Genomic DNA, 13,541 nt, shown 5'->3' with positions numbered 1-13,541 from the left:
GCTATTACATAATATAATAATATAGTAAATGGGGAGGGATCTATTTAGTTTTACACCGTTTCGTATCTCTTTATATGATTAATATTTTAACAATTCAATCGTTGAGTTTATCGATATAATTGTATTTGTCATACATGTAAAATTTCAAACCAATCTGATATCTTTATCACATTGATATAAAAATACTATATATATATCAATATTTATGGATAGTTAAAAGTTGTTTCATATAATAAATAATTAGCAGTTTTTAATTTACATCAAATTTGACATGTATGATCTATATGAATAAAATATAAAATGTAACTGTTGGATTATTAAAATATTAATCATACAAAAATATATGGAAAGGTTGTAAAACCGCTTTAGTTTTACACCGATATAAGTAGATTCTTCCGTATAGTATATAACTATTAATAAAAATTTCAATACATATATATAACTATTATTATGTTATAGATTATAATGAAATATATGTTGGATATATTGAGTGGAGAAGATAGATCCGAAGACGATATTGAATTAAACAGTAGACTTCGAGGCATGGGTGACACTTTCCAAAAAAAAAACTATTTGTCTCCACACAAAGTTGATAGAGGGTTAAGATGAAGGTCCTCCCGAGATACAACGAAACTTTTGAATTCCCTTTGATTAGCAAAATCGAGGAATTCCCTAACTCTTACTATAATTTTGGAAAATAAGATTGATTGTAATGATTTTATGAGTACCATAGACCCTCTATTTATATGCACTCAATGGGTGCTATTTTGAGGAGTCACAACCCTTCATTTTAGATATACTTCTTAGAAAAAATATGTCTCATAGAAATGTATCCATTGATTGATAAATCATCACTTTCTAAATTTGAATAAGTGCTCATCAATAATTAAATTTGAAATCTACAATTTCCAACAATCCCCCACTAGATTGCTAATTCTAGAAAATAAGTACACAATGATTATGCATAAAAAAGGGTGTCCACAGATTGAACCTTCCTTTAGTACACTGCTTGGCACATCGGCATGTGACTTGGCCGTGTATCCCCTGCATCTTAAAATTGAAAAACAGAATACTCAGGATTTGACACACGAGCGGAGACACGGGTGTATGTCTCAGTCGTGTGTACTACACGGCCTAGAATACGGGCGTGTGTCTTGGCCATGTTGTAACACCCCCTACCCGTATCCATTGTCGGAACAGGGTACGAGGCATTACCGGAGTTACAAATTTATTTATCAGACATTTTATTTCATCTATCATTCATATTTGGGACCAATCAAAATCAAACATATTGCCCCCTAAACATACTTATTTTCCTTGTATCAACATATCAAAGATAATCACATATTTACATGTCATGATAAATATCATTCTCTTACCGTTTCTTCATAAACATAAATCAGTTAATTCATTATATCAATATATCATGTACCATCAACTCATATTTTCTTATATCACATAATTAGGTTTCACGAACTTATATGGCTAAATTGCAAAAATACTAAGATTCAAGGGCATTTCGGTAATTTTTATTTTCCTCGGTTTTTCAACCAATCTTGATTTAAATTAGTAATTTCATTCAATTTATTAATTTAGACAGTAAAATAATTCATTTCACTCAATTTGGTCATTTTTTATATTTTTACAAAATTGCCCCTAAAGTTTTACTTTTATTCAATTTATTCTCCAAGCCTAAAACATGAAAATTAGCTATTCATATATATTTTCCTCCTCCTCCTTTCCATTCCATATCCTTAATGCATATATAATTCTACTATTTTCTCATATGTTCATATCAAGCTGTCCACTTGAGTCATAGTCACTTAATTATTTATATCTTGAGCTACAGAATTTTAAATTAAGAACCGCTTGATTTTTCTAAAACTAGACTCAAATATATTTCTATCATAAAAATTTCAGAATTTATAATTTAGCCAATAAGTACAGTAAAATCTTCAAACTTACCCCTATTCTGCTATTTAATAGCTTCGACCTTTCCTTACTAAAAATTAATTATCTTTTAGTACAGAATTTGGATGATGTTTCCGTTTGTTTCTCTTGAAAATAGACTCATTAAGGATTTAAAATATAAAATTAAGCCCCTAATAATTTTTCTCCATTTTTTTATGATTTTTCAAAGTCAAAACAGAGGAACCTGGAATTATTCTGACCTTGTCTCATAAAATTTATTATATCTCACAATTTAAAATTCCATTGCTTACACCATTTCTTCTATGAAAAACTAGACTCAATAAAATTTAATTTCATATTTTATTCAACCTCTAATTCAATTTCCACAATTTTTGGTGGTTTTTCAAAATTTAACTACTGCTGTTGTCCAAAACTGTTTTAGTGCAACATATTGATTACCAAGTTTATACACCCTTATTTCCATTATCTACAATATTTCCCATCATTTTCTCTTATTTCCCTTCACTAATATATCAATAACAAGAACCTTATATAAGAAAACTCTACCTTAACATCATTTTCATGCTTTTGATATTACCTTACATGAGAAATTCTACTTAAAATATATTGAAGTTTTAAAGTTCTTACCTTGTTCTATTGATTTTAATCTTTAACTTGATTTTTCTCTCTCCTCCAACTTCTATTTCTTGAATCCAACTTCATATTCTAACTCTCCTTAGTTTCCTTAACATTTTTCTCTCTTGGTAGCTATGGAAATTCTTTTAATTTCTAGGTAAAAATGGTGAATTTTTTGTGAAAGGACTAAATTGTAAAGAAAGCAAAACTTTCTTTCTTCTCTTCTCTTCTAACGTGAAATGCATGGAAATATGATGGATGGTGTGTGTGTGTGTACACACACAAATATATATATACTAAATAAAATAATAAAATAATCATAAATATCTTATTAAAATATTAATAAAATATTATTTATCTAATTAATTAATTTAAAATATCATCAACATAATCATTACATTCTATAATTTTCTCTCTTACTAATTGACCATTTTTCCCTTCATAATCTTTTAAAATTCCATCATCGAGTCATCACTTAATTTGGAAAAATTACAATTTAATCCCTAATAATTCTTCACCTATTCAATTTGGTCCTAATTCATCCATTTTCCTTAGTTTCTAGATTATTCCACCCCTAAAATATTTGCACTATTGGTCCTTCAATTTTTCAAATTTACACTTTAACACCTCAAATTTTGAATATTTACTCTTAGGCAACAAAATTTTTCTCACTTTTACAATTTAATCCTTTCTTGAATTAATAATGTAATATATCATAATATACTTCCCAATGTTGACATAATAAAATTTCCATTTTTGTCACTTTATTTTCTTACTTAACTATATCAACAATAATATCTTACTTTTTTACTGTAGTAAATTTCGGGGTATTACACGTGTAAAACCTGCACCTAATTTATTAAAATTAAATTGACCACACGGCCTAGCACACAGGCGTGTGGCAAGCCGTGTGGCACAAGTTAGGGAGTTACATGGGTAAAGACACGGTCGTGTGCCTCACATCGAATGCCCATACAGCCTAAGACATGAGCATGTCACATGGTCGTGTGAGCCACACGGCCTACCCACATGGGTGTGTGACCCCTATATATAAGAAAAATTTTGGAATTTTGCAAAAAATTTTTTGAGTTCCCGATTTAGTCCTGACTTGATTCTAATATTTAAATTGGGTCTCTAGGGTCCATTCAAAGGACAATATGATTAATTTCGGATATGAAAAGTAAATGACATGAATTGCATGAAATTATTCTGTAAGCTCCAGTAATACTTCGTAACCCTGTTCAAGTGACAGATACGAGTTAGGGGTGTTACAGATATAACCATTCTTTTACATATATTATAAAGTTTTAAAATTAAAATGTGCTAAATGTGCATGCCACACAATATAAGACTCAACAATATAAGTAAATGAATTGATTTTATTCATATCAATGCTAAACTTAAACATAATCTTGTTACAATATCCTTTTCCTACATATATATCACCCTTAAACAAGACAAACTTATCAGATTCCAATATAATCTTGAACTCCTTGTTACACAAAATACTCGCTGACACTAAATTCTTTCTCACATCGGGAACATGCGACACATTGGTTAAAGTCAATTTCTTAGATATGAAGTTGAGTTCCACCGTCCCTTGACTAAGCACCTTAATCGATTCACAGTTGCCTATAAGCACTTCACGGTTTGCCTCTAGTTCATAACTCTTGAATTGGTTGTCGGTCATTACATACATGGACAGTAGCTCCAAAGTCGAGCCACCAATTACAGGACTTATCGATCATGGCTATGTTGAGTTCAATAATCATAAAAATCTCCAAACTCCCGATCCCTTCCATAACCATGGCCACTAAGTTCATGTCCTCCACCATAATGGCTTTGGAAGTTGTGGCATCTTGCTTCTTTTTGAGAAGTTTGCAATCCTTAATATATTATCCTTTCTTATAGCAATTATAACAATTATGAGATTTTTTCTTCCTGTCTTGCACGTCCTTAGTCTTGAATGTGGCCTTTCGCTTACAATTTCGAGAATTCTTGAACTCACTCAAATGGTTCACTTTAGAACTTTGGGGAAGATACACCACATCATACTTCTGATTTTCTTCTTCAATACGCAAATGCCTAAGTATTTTCTCCGCAGTGAAGTCTTTTTCCATATGTAGAAGTTTCTCCTGATAATTATTTCAAGACGATGACAACTTCGAGATGATAGCCCTAACTTGTAAAAATTCCAAAATAAAAACTTTCAAGTCACAAAGTCTACTTACAAGGATTTGTAATTCATGGACTTGATCCATGATCGGGATACTATTGAGCATTTTGAATTTGAAATACTTCATCATTAAAAATTTATCAGTACCTTGTTGTTTGATGTTATATTTCTCTTCAAGAGCTTTCCATATTTCTACTAGGGATTTCATCGACATGTAGGGATCATACAATCGATTAGTCAAGATGTTGAGGATGTGTCCTCAACATGTGAAATTGTCTTTTTCACACTTCTTCTTAAGTTTGGCCATTTTCGCAATTTCCTCAAGGTTTACATTGGGGGTGGGATCCTCCACGGGTTGTAGGTTTGGATCCAGAACGTACACCACATTTAAGACAATAAAAAGGAACAACATCTTGTCCTTCCAGCGATTGAAGTTTGAACCATCAAATTGATCAAGTTTCACAAACTCTTGGTTCATCACTTTGAATGCGATGGTAGCCTCAGTCGTCATCTCCAAAATAGTTCTCTTTGATTGTTGAATATATTGAATAGAGAAGATAAATTCAAAGATGATATTAAATTAAACAGTAGACTTCGAGGCACGGGTAACGCGTTCCAAATAGAACTATTTGCCCCGATACAAAGTTGCTAAAGGGTTAAGACAAAGGTCCTCCCAGGGTACAACAAAGCTTTTGAATTCCTTTGATTTACAAAATTGAGGAATTCTGTAACGCCCCAATTTTCAGGAATCCTGTGAATGTTGGCATAGGTTTAATTATGTTAGTGGGCCTCTAGAAGGCCCAAGCTTAAGATAGAACCCGGTAATTTTAGTTAATTTTTGTTCCATAAGAAAAAGGGAGTGAAATTATGAAATAGGACCTATGTGAAAATGTTTGAAAATGCTATAGGCTAAATTGAAGTGGCCAAATAAATAGGAGTGCAAAATAGGAGGATTTGCATGACAAACCTCCCATTTTACATGAAGTGGCCAGCCATCATGTTGTTGTAGACAAAATGTGCACTTGATATCCATAATTTAGGGTACAAATTGATACAAATTGATAATAGGTTAGGTAAATGTTCCATGATAATGGGTTAGGTAAATGTTTCATGATAAGAATTTCATGTCTTTTGTATTAAAGAATTAAATGGATGAAATATGAAGTTTTATTAAAAGAAAAATGGGTGAAAAGAACAAAGTTTTGTCCATCTTTGTTCATCATAGCTGAAAGTTAGAGAAGAGATAGGAGAGGAGAAAGCTCTTGAGTATTCGGTCATTAGGAGGAGGAAAATTGAAGGTAAGTTCTTGGTACCATGCTTCTATTTTGAGGTTCATGAGTTCTTCTTGATTCTACCTTAACTCTTGAAGTATATTTTGATTTTTGGTTGTGTTGTGAGCATTTGGTCACGAATTAAAATGAAGGAAATGGTTGTTTCATGTTCTTTTGATGAAAAATGGAAGATATGTGAAGTTGAGCCAAACAAATGAGCATGCATGTGCCTTAGATGCTAAAGGGAAAAATCGGCTAACATGTTGTGCTTTAAAATGATGAAATAGAGATTATGCTTAAGTAAAAATCATAGATATGTGATGATTGATTGGTGATATACATGTTTAAATAACATGCATGCAAGATAGGTGTATGAAAGAGTGATTTGGTAATAAATCTGCTTGGGACAGCAGCAGTAACGTGACTTTGGAAAATCACCATAAATTGTGGGAGATGAATTAGAAGCTGAATAAATTATGTAATTAAATCTTATTGAGTCTAGTTTCTAATGAAATAAACAAGAACATATTTTGAATTCTGTACAATGAGAAATTTGATTCATAATGAAGAGTGGTCAGATTAGTCAAACAGTGAAACATGAGAAACTTTGAGAAAAATCTGGTATTGATTGGCCAAACTAAAAATTCTAAAAATTTTATGGATATAAGATATATGAGTTTATTTTCAGGGAAAATTAACGGCACTTGATTTGGAGTTTCGTAGCTCCAGTTATAAATGATTTAGTGACTGTTGCTCAGGAAGACAGCTTGCAGTGAAATTATGATTATGTGGTAAACATTGACAAAAATTTGTTAATGAGTTGCTTATTGATTTCTTATAAGCTTACTATGATCTGTAGGTGTGGTTGGCCGAATATTGTAAGGGGTTAATACGTAGTTTGTATTTGAATAGTTAGATTAACGTGTTAGTAATCCAATTGTAGGCGGTTCGTGTGTGGATCTCGTCAGCATATCGTCGTAAACAGGTGTGTAACTAACACCCTCTTTTTTAGTCTGGATTGGCAAAAGTCGAAAAGCCGAAATGCCGAAACCGGTATTTTGTAGATTTACGAGTGTGCGAATGCTCGTGAGGTAAATCGATTAATTTTTTTGGTAAGCTGCAAAATTTGGACTGCAAAGTGCATGATTTCTGTGCCCTCGATATTTTTGGGCTTAATGGGCCAAAATTGGAATGATGGGCCAACGGGCCCAATTCGGTAAGAACCCTCGGTACGTGATTCTATTAGTACGTGAAAAGTAGGAATATGCATGAAAAACCCTAAAATAGATAAATTACTGAAATACCTTTAAAAGTGGAAAATTTACAGTTTTACCCCTAGTAGATAAATTACCGAAATACCCCTAGGGTTAAATTGACCTAAATGCATGTTTGACTGTTGTTATTTACTGCATGCCATGTTGTTATTATCTGATGCATGGGATTGGGATATTGACGGAGGAAGTACTGAAAGTGGCTTGTCCACATACTGGAGGCTTTGCCTCAATTTACTGTTAACTGAGCAGCAAGGCTGCAACTGTGGAGTGTTGGGCTGGGTGGGTTGAGCTATTCCCCACATGGAGTGTATGGCTGGTACGGGTGGAGTGTAGTGGTTGGTGGGTTGAGTAGTCTCCCCAAATGGGCTTGCATATGTTATTGATGTTGCATGTATTTTGAAATGGGCCTATGGGCCATACTGTTATCTGAATAAGGGGCTAAGGCCCAGTTTATTGTAATCTGAAAAGGGCTCTGGCCCAGTACCACTGTTACCTGAATGGGCTTAGGCCTAATGGGCTTGAGCTGACTTGGGCTTTGAATGAGTTTTCCTTACACACTGAGTTTCCCCAAACTCACCCCTTTTATTTTCATCCACGCAGGAAATCCCCAACCATAGTGGGCTTGGAGCTGTGAGGGAATTCGGAGTGGCCACCCGTTCTGAAAGTTTGATTTTCTTCTGGTGAACTGGACATCTTTTTAATTACGTTTGAGGTTTTGGGCTTTTAAATGTAATAAGGCCGTTTATTTATTTTTGATGGTTTTTATATGTTTCATTAAGATAGGTAATATTTATATTTAACTGTTGAAATTGGATAGATTTAGGGCGCGTTTTCAAAAACAGTAATTGTTTTCAAAATAACACGAAAACAAGCAAAGCTTCCGCAATAAAGATATTTTCCAAAATTAATCACTTTTCCTAAAAAGGACTTAATCAAATCGGTTTCCTAGAAATATACATGACGTTAAGGTATGGCAATAGTGGTTTGCATGTCTAGGATTGGATCCGAAGGGAGTTTGGTACTTAAGCAGTCCGATGGACTCACCTCCTCTTTTTCGGTTTCCTACCTGGTGCACAGCTTCCATTCACTTTAACCTATAATGAAATTATCTTTTAAAACACTAAGTAAGTTTTTTTCTGAATCAACAATATAAAATGTTTTGAACGCTTCGATGTGGCATGTCGGATCCGGTCATAACGTCTGGGCCGGGTTTTGGGTGCTACAAATTCTCTAACTCTTACTTTAATTTTTGAAAATAGGATTGATTGTAATGATTTTGTGAGCACCATAGACCCTCTATTTATATGCACTCAATAGATACTATTTTGAGGAGTCACAACCCTTCATGTTGGGCATACTTCTTAAAAGAAATATGTCCCATGGAAATGTATCTATTGAATGATAAATCATCACTTTCTAAATTTGAATAAGTGCTCATCAATAATTAAATTTGCAATCTACAATTTTCAACAATATATAGTGTTACATAATATTATAATGTTTAATCATTAATGCAAATATATAAACTATTAATGTTATATATTATATGATATAGTATAGCATTGTATAATATAGTAGGAGAGCTAACTTTCAAATGTAAGAAGAATATAGGGAATTAGAGCATATTTTTACCAAAATAATAATAAACAATAATAATTAATATATCATGCATTACTATTATAGTAATGTAATAATATATTTTAAAACTATTATTACATATACATAACTATTAATTGGTCCAAAATTAAATTTGAATTTACCAACCAATTTGCTTTATGAGCTCAATTTAGTTGATTACAGTTTTAATAGCTAACTATAATAGATGTTATACTATTACATAATATAATATATTAACTATGACTAAAACTATCAAAATATATATATATATAACTATTACTATGTTATAGATTATAACAAGATATATAGTATCAATAGTTAATGTATATTGCTAGAATATTATTAAAAGTTTAATATCTTAATAAAATGTTATTTTTATTAAACTAGATTTTGAATAGGGTTTTAACTTCTACAAATTGTATTTGGGTATTGGGTTTATTTTCTTTTTATTTTTAGACATGAGATTTGGGTTATAATTAGTTTATTTTTACCTTGGGTAATAATGGGTATATTATTTGGGTTTAGGTTTTGTATGATATATTTAGATTTTGAAATAAGTATTTTAGAATTTGAGTATTATGTTTATAAATTAATAAAGAAGATAAAAATATTCAATTATCAATATAATATAATAATAAATAATAAATATTTTCTTCAATTAATATATCATACAATAAATTTTACATACAATTAGTAATTTAATTGTTTTATATAAAAGAACTCCCTTAAATATATAATTTATACTTTTTATAAAATAAATCTGAATTATGTCATTATGTAAAAGTAAAATAAATAAGTACATTTAAAATTAAAAAATATAAAATTATTTGAATTTGTCGGAGTCCACTCAACTCAATTTAAATTTAAATCCACAAAAATCCAAACTCAAAACCACCTCAAAAAAAAAGTTTGAATATGAAGAAAGCGGAATCTAATTCCACCCGAATCCGTCATTTGCCACCTCTGGGGGCTTTTATGTTTGTGAAATTTGGATATGCGCTGTCTTTCCCGAGCATACAACACAACCCCTCCAACTTTATGTCTTCATATGAAATTGTAAGTTTAATAAAATAAATGACATAAATTGCCAACTATGCAACAGTTTAGATTAAAAGTTACAATTTATTCTAATTATTTAATATTATATTTTTTTCACTCAACTATTAAATGATTAAACAAAAACTAATTCAGTTTTTTTCTCATTAGTATAATAATAAATTTTGCTTTTAACGTTTAGATAATATGTCATTGTCGAAATCATTTTTTTCATATTTAAAGAAAAACGGGGAATCGACTTTCTGAAAAAATTGTGAAGTTGCCACCAATCTTTTATTTAGGTGTGATTGGGTCACCTAATAAAACACTTCGTTTTATTAAAACCGATTCTGGCCTACGTAAATGTGAGAAAACGGGTTCGAGAGTCGGTTACGCATGAGGAAGGATTAACACCCTCACTACGCCCAAAATTGGTACCAAATCAATTAAATACTATCATTATGTCTAAGATTTAAAAATGTTTTTTTTTTGAAATGTGGTTCCTTTTATAAACATTTGAATAGCCCAAGTTGGTCGACAAAATTCTCTTGTTTCAAAAGAATACAACATCACATCCAGCACGGTAGGACACGATCCTTTATACCCTCGAAAACACGATAAATTTCGACTTCCAAAAATTTATATGTTGAAAACTGCAAAAGGATACCCAATTATTTAGTCCAACGAAAAAATAGAAACCCAGCACAGTAGGGCACGATTCCTCGAATTTCTAGACATCGGACATTGCCTTATTTTAGAATTTAGAGAACATGAGTGAAATTCTAAAGGAATATTCGATTATTTTGAACAAACAGGAAATCGCAACCTAGCACGATAGGGCACAGTTCCTCGAATTGCCAAACATCGAGTATTACCTTTGTTTTGAAGAGTTTTTAAAGACATGAGTCAAATTCCAAAGGAATATTCAATTGTTTTGAACAAACGGGAAATCACAACCCAGCACGATAGAGCACGATTCTCGAATTGCCAAACATCGAGTATTGCCTTCGTTTTAGAGAATTTTTAAAAGAATACTTATAAAAAAATAACTTAAAACGAGTTAATGCGACTTGAAATAAAACGAAATTAACCTTAAAGATTTGGACCTTATAAAACCAAATTTCATAAATCAAGTGTAAAACAATGATATGGGATAATATACTCACATGAGATACAATCAATTAACAAACTAATAATTAAGTATAACTAACCTAAAATATATAACCCGATTACGATCATGCATGGGAAATAATTGATGTAATAATACAATGACTAAAATAATAATTCAACACAACCAAAACAATGCACACAGTAATATGCCACAATGATATACATAGCATGATATGATATAATCAATACAAAACATCTGAAATAAAACAATAATAAAAAAAAACTATGTTATAAGACAGATTTAAAATAATGATGAACGTGATATATGCATTGACGAATTGATCAATTAGGAACCATTTGTAGAGACAAACTAAATATTTACATGCAATTATTAGAAAACGTATTATAGAATAAATCTTTTTAAAATCAAGAAATATAAAAAGGGCGAAAAAATGTTTATTGCAATATATATATGAAAGATTAAATAATGTATAGGGCATTCGAGAATAACAAAAATACATTGTAAAATATAATCTTTAGAAATGCATACAATAGGTTTATAAAAACATATATACGTATAAATAAATTTAAAAATAATCATTTGTAAAGAATATGCACTTTAATAATGTATCTAAGGTTGAATTAACTTCATTATAAACTATATATAATGGACTTGAAAACATACTTTTACATATAAGGAAAATTATAAGTGTAAGGTACATGGATTTAATAATGCATATAGATTAAATATAGACATCAATAAATATATATACATATAATAATAATTTAAAAGATGTATTATGTAGGATCATATAATAAAATATAAGAATAAATTTAAAAGGAAATATATGTATAAAATAATATGAGATTAATAGTATGCATGAAATAAAATTAACTTTATTATAGAGTATGTATACATATATATGTATGATAGTATAAAAACATTACAACAGTGATTTAAAAAAAAACAAAATAAAATCGTTAAAGTAACTTAAAACATAAAAAACAAGTAAACAAGAATTAAGGATGTTGAATGTATTTTAAAAAATAATGATGAACCATAAACTAAATTAAAAGGAAACTCAATTAAAATAGAATAAAAATGAAAGGGGCAAATTATAAATGAAATGAACTATTGAAATAAAAAGGGACCAGTGTGCAACGTGTACGAAGGCGCAGGGACCAAGTCTGGAAATAATCCAGACCCCAAAAAGCAGCACTGAGGCATGGACTAAAGTGCAAACACGTGCAAACTACCTGGCCAAATTTAAAAAATGAAATACAAATATGAGCTGATTAGAATGCGGCGCGAAAGGGGAGGGATTGATATCGAAAATAACCCTTCACCGCAAAGACACGCGGGTCCTGAGGGTTGAAGAACCGGATCGGGTCGGGTAGAAACGGGCTGGCCTAGACGGTGTCGTTTGAGACCATTATGATTGATCTAAACGGTGCCGTTTTTTAGTCCCTTAAAACCCCTAACCGAACACCCCATTCGGCTGAACCACTATCCCTTTTTTCTTCTTTTCCAAATCCAAAATCCCCTCTGAAACTGCCGATTCTCCTTCCCCTAACAGCAGCCAACACATTTAGACTGGAGAGGACATTTTTCAGCCTTTCAATCTCCTCTTGGCTTCGATTTCAACTAAGCAAGAGGAGATCCACGGTGTACTTTCAAGGTAAGCCCCTCCCTCTCTTTTTATTCATGCCTTCGAGTAAAAAAAAAACAACAAAAACAAAGGATAAAGCCGAAAAAAGAACGCCCGGAGATTTAAATCGAAAAATCACCTTTAAATATTGGTTGCTTTTTTGTATTCTGTATGCGTAAATGTGCGTGTGTTCGTATTGCGTAAAAAAAGACCTAGACTATTACATGGCTTTTATAGCCGAAAACAGAGAAAAACGAAAAAGAAAATACAAGTTTCTTGTTTTTTTTCTTTGCTGTGCTGATGTTTTCGTATTTGCTTGCAGGTACGGAGTTCGCTGGCATCGTACGGAGGCGAAGGGCGTGGCGTACGAGGACTGTGTGCTAGTCGTACGGTGTTGAAGGCGCATGGAGGCTGGGCTGCTGTCTGGTTGCAGCGCAAAAGTGGGGAAGAAACCCTAGGGTTCCTGTTCTCAAATTATTGGGCCTATCGGGCATGTAATTTAAGTCTAGGTTTAGGTATTGGGCTTGTTTGGGTCTTGGTTTATGTAGTAAATGGACATTCATTTTGGACATTTAATGGACTGTTAACATTTTTTGTTTATTATTTTGTATTTTGAGTTCTTCTTCCGGCCCGGGCAAATTGGCCTGTTTACAGTCATTTTAGTTTTAATTCTAAAAAATTAACCTTCAAAGTTTACATATTGCATCAATTTTGTCTTAATTCTAAAATTTTAAAAACTATTTAAAATTTCAAAATATAATAAACTTAAAAAATATTAAAAATTCAAAAAATATAAAAGTTTCCAGATATATATAAAAATTCAAGATATTAAAAATTTAATACACATTCATAGGAGAACTTT

The 13,541-nt window shown here is 31.4% G+C and overlaps 1 long non-coding RNA gene across 1 annotated transcript; it reads left to right on the top strand.

Annotated features, from left to right (window-relative positions):
• Positions 1-12,318: 12,318 nt before the first annotated feature.
• Positions 12,319-13,279, top strand: LOC107921789 (uncharacterized). The gene is made up of 2 exons (XR_001691094.2): positions 12,319-12,709; positions 13,002-13,279. It is a non-coding gene; the product is annotated as an uncharacterized lncRNA (long non-coding RNA).
• The last annotated feature ends 262 nt before the right edge of the window (positions 13,280-13,541 follow it).

This window comes from Gossypium hirsutum, chromosome A01 (assembly GCF_007990345.1).
Source record: "Gossypium hirsutum isolate 1008001.06 chromosome A01, Gossypium_hirsutum_v2.1, whole genome shotgun sequence".
NCBI classification, from domain to species: Eukaryota; Viridiplantae; Streptophyta; class Magnoliopsida; order Malvales; family Malvaceae; genus Gossypium; species Gossypium hirsutum.
This window is presented reverse-complemented; position numbering and strand designations above follow the sequence as displayed.